General features: G+C 37.4%; 1 protein-coding gene across 1 annotated transcript in view; it reads right to left on the bottom strand.

Moving 5' to 3' along the window:
• Positions 1 to 4,628, bottom strand: part of PDCL2 (phosducin-like 2) — a 99,108-nt gene that overhangs the window by 91,403 nt on the left and 3,077 nt on the right. The gene's annotated exons all lie outside the window — the stretch shown is intronic.

Genomic DNA, 4,628 nt, shown 5'->3' with positions numbered 1-4,628 from the left:
GTCAGGACCTCCACTATTATTGAAATCAAGGCTTTATTTAATTGGTTTGTATCATATTTTCTGCATAGGTTTATCAAGGGCAATAAACAAAAGCAAACTTAGGTTTAATTTTATAGTTCATGCTATGTATAATGGACTTTTGGTATGGCACTGCCGGTTAATGCTATAAACTGTAACGTCGGTTTGGGCTGTTAAGGACGGCAGTTCCAACTCACCAGCTGCTCCTTGGAACCCTGTACAGGGTTGCTGTGAGTCGGATCCCGACTCGATGGCACTTAGCAACAACAAATAATAACTATGGAGTCCCTGGGTGGTGCAAAGGTTAACTGCTGTCTATTCGTAGAAGGGTTGGCAGTTCAAACCCATCCTTGGGAGGCAGACCTGGTGATCTGTTTCTGAAAGATCACAGTCTTGAAATGCCTCTGGAGCTGTTCTCTTTGGCACACATGGGGTCATCATGAGTTGGAATTAACTACACGGCAAGCAACAACAAATTGTAAATATAGTTTCAGTGTTTTGAATTTTTATTACTGTTTTAAAGTGATTGCTACTTATTTCCCGTTATGTAATTATTTATCTTCACTAAAAACCATTAAAAAAATCCTGTGATAAATTGAAATTTTCCCCCCAAATTTTCTAAACTTTTTCTAAAATTTCAAATGTAGCCAAATTAAACACTTAAAAAGAAAAGTTCTTTAATTTTAGTTAATACCTTATTTCATCTGTTGCTCTTGTTAACTGCCATTGAGCTGACATCCTTGTGTTACTGCACTATGGGATGTGCAGTAAGAGATAGCCAAGTCTATTTTCTGAGGTGCCTCTGTGTGGGTTTGAACTGCCAACTTTTCAGCAAGTAGTTGAATGCTTAACCATTTGCATTACCATTTTAAGTAATAGGATTGTTGTTGTTGTTAAGTGCTGTCAACCCTGTATAGGTTTTCCAAGGAGTGACTGCTGAGTTTGAACCGCCAGCCTTGTGGTTCAGTTGGATCTTGCAGTTCAGCGCATTAACCCACAGCACCATACCAGGACTCCAAATAGTAGGATAGCATCTACTAACACTGACTGAGCATTTACGTAACATCAGACATTATTCTAAGCATTTTATATGCATTATATTCTTTAAACTTCACATCAGGCTTTCAAGATAGATACTAATTATTATTCCCATTTTAATGCTAGGAAAAGGAAACAAAGAAAGATTAAGTATTTTATCCAGGGTCACATAGATAAGTAGCATGACAAATTTCAAATCTAGTCTAGCTAACTCCAACTACAGGTAGATAGATTTTTTTTTTTCTTTCTTAATTCTCTTATCATTCAGTCAAGCCTTCCCTTGAGTTCACAGAACTTTTTACTATTATTTTATTTATATTCTGATAACAACAATCACAGCAATAGTAATCAAGTACATATTTTGTGGTACCAAGGATTAGGAAGATCAGGTTATTAAAGTGCCATGAACCTAAACTTGCATGGGCTGCAACAACGAACTTCATCCCAGGCATATAAAATTTTGCATAAAATAAAATAAAGGTAGTCTGTGACCCTTATATAAAATGTGTAGAGACTGCCTCAGGGTAAAACAGCTATTAAAGTATAAATTAAAACATTTTTTCAATAATTTATAATTACTAATATCTGTGTTAGAAGAAGTAAAACCAGAATGCTCCTTAGAGGCCAAGATGACCAGACTTCCGTTCTCATACTTTGGATATGTTGTCAAGAGGGACCAGTCCCTGCAGAAGGACATCATGCTTGGTAAAGTGGAGTGACAGAGAAAAAAGGGAGGACCCTAATGAGATGGATTGACGCAGTGGCAGCAGCAATGGGCTCAAGCATAGTAGCAATTATGGATGCCTCAGGACTGGGTGGCATTTCTCCATTCTGTTTTACATAGGGTTGTTATGAGTTGGAACCAACTCGACAGCACTTAACAACTAATAACCTATGACTGAAACTAAAGTAAGAGGAAGCCTCCCTCCCCCATCTGTCTATTTGTTGATTTGATTTTCCTCCCAAGATACCCTAAATGTGGACTCTTTTCTATCAAAAAGCACTACTTAGATCACTGTCTGAAACAGTGTCAGGAAAAATGGCGCCACCGTATTCTACCTTATCAAACTGCAGTTTTAATGCATTGCTTTCATCAAGATATTGATACTTCAGGGAATTTCCTCAGAAAATTGGAAATAGAAATACCATATGATCCAGTAATCCCTCTACTTTGTATATATCCACAAGAAATAAGAGCCAGGACATGAGTAGATGTATTTACATATATACACTTATTGCAGCACTATTCATAGCCTGGAGGACATTATGCTGAGTGAAATTAGCCAATCACAAAAGGACAAATATTGTATGAGACTATCCTTGTAAAAACTTAACAAAGAGTTTTCATACTAAAAGAAGCATTCTTTGATGGTTACCAGGGGTCAGAGGGGAGGAAGAGCAATTCACTGGCAGGAAGGAAAACACATGTTAACTTGGGTGATGAGGAGGGCAATTTGCAAGAAGGAGGTTAACAGAAGAATGATGGAGCTAGGTGACGACACAGGGAGGTATGCATGGGCTAATTGGGGTAGAGGTGAATAGTGGTATAGACACAACCTTGGAACAACAATGTTCTGTGTATAGATACATGGACAGAGACACAAGATATGGGAGGAAGAGTAAGATACACACATGCATATGTATGCATATATATATACATACATATACACACATGTATTCATATATCCCAAAAATATAGAAACATTTGAAAGAGGATATTTGTACATGGGTAATCACAGGGAGGAAACAGGACACCTGTTGTTGCATGGAGGGGATCACAATCATTGAGATGAAGCAAAGTGTAGGATTCATTCAATGTAAAACTGATCTTGTCTGTACAACTTGTCTATAAACCAATGCCCAATAAAAAGTTGTTTTAAAAGATATTAATACCTTAGTGTTATCTAGTAAAGTGAAATCCTCAGTTTTATTCCTCTTAAAGGTGTACAAGAGCAAAAATAACAATTGGAGGACTATGGTACGTCTGACCAATGCTATGGTATTTTCAGTCACCTCATATGCATGTGAAAGTTGGATAATCAACAAAGAAAATCACAAAAGAATTGATGCATGTGAATTCACGTGCTGGAGAAGAATATTAAAAATGTTATGGACTGCCAGAACAAACAAATCTATATTGGAAGAAGTATTGCCAGAATGTTCCTTAGAAGATAGCATGGCAAGGCTTCATCTCTCCTACTTAAGACATGTTATCAGGAGGGATCGGCCCTTGGAGATGGACACCATGCTTGTGGGTTGATAAAAAATAGGAAGACTCCCCTCAATGACACGGATTGACACAGTGGTAGCAACAATGTGAGGATTGCGCAGGACTGGGTAATATTTCGTTTTATTGTGCATAGGCTTGTTATGAGTCAGAATGGACTCAACAGCACCTAAGTAAGTAAGCATCTACTCGGGTAGCTAAGAAAGAAACCATGGTAGCACAAAACTGCTAACTGTAAGGTCAGTGGCTTGAAGTCACCAGCTCCTCTAGGGGGTAAATATGTGGCAGTCTGTTTTCATAAAGAAACTCTATGAGGTAGTTCCAACCTGTCTTACATGGTCTTTATGAACTGGAATTGATTCCACAGCAGGGGGTTTGGTTGGTATCTATCTAAATGGTACACATAGTATGTTTAAACAACTTATGTGTTTGTAAATATACCACATGTAAGAGTAAGAAAAATGGACTTGATTATTCTAAAAGTGGTACCAATTTTCATTTCTCACTGCTAGCATTTAACCAGTGTAGGGTTGAATAGTGAGAAAGCACTGTTGCAGATTGAATTGTAGGAATTATTCAATGAGCATGGGACCTGGGCGAAAAAGGCCATGTCTCATTTTTGTCTTAAGCATTTGATCATTGTCACATGTAAAATCAGTGACAGTTCGTTGCAGATGTCTAAACTGCACACCTCTTATAGGAAATGTCCTTGTTTTAGTAATGTTCTTTGAATAATAAACTGTTTCCACCCTCAGAAGCTGTGTCTGACCCTGTATTTTCGCATAGCTATTGCTCACTCATTTTTTCCAAGGATGCTGTACTTATTAGCAGATTTTTTTCTCTCCTCTGGCTTTGTGGCATTCTTTTTGTTGTATTTAGCTATGCCTAGGTGCATCTTGCATTATGATTCATCTTCGTAGATTACCTGTGAATTCTACTTATGTTATAATTTCTCTCCAGGGCCATCTTTAGGAACACATTACTAGGGCAGATAATATTACATATTCACTTTCTCCAACCCTCATCATACTTTTGAGAAATAAAACTAATTTTTAAATATTAAAAGCAGTTCAAAAAGGAGAGAGAAGAGCAGTCTAGCGGTTTAGGGGAAGTGAAAGAGGCATTTTATGCCTTCACATAAGTAACACTGATGAGTCATTTGGTCAGTCACAAGATATTTTTGGAAATGAAATCCAGGATATTTTGTTTTGTTTTGTTCTTCTTCTCTTTTTAGGAACCAGTTTTCACTGCACTTGCTGCTTACTTTCATGATTATTGCTTACACACCAGAAACTCAAGGTGAAAATCCCATGAACTCCCTCTCTCCCTAAAAAAAAAGAAAAAA

This window comes from Chrysochloris asiatica, unplaced genomic scaffold, assembly GCF_000296735.1.
Source record: "Chrysochloris asiatica unplaced genomic scaffold, ChrAsi1.0 scaffold00115, whole genome shotgun sequence".
NCBI classification, from domain to species: Eukaryota; Metazoa; Chordata; class Mammalia; order Afrosoricida; family Chrysochloridae; genus Chrysochloris; species Chrysochloris asiatica.
This window is presented reverse-complemented; position numbering and strand designations above follow the sequence as displayed.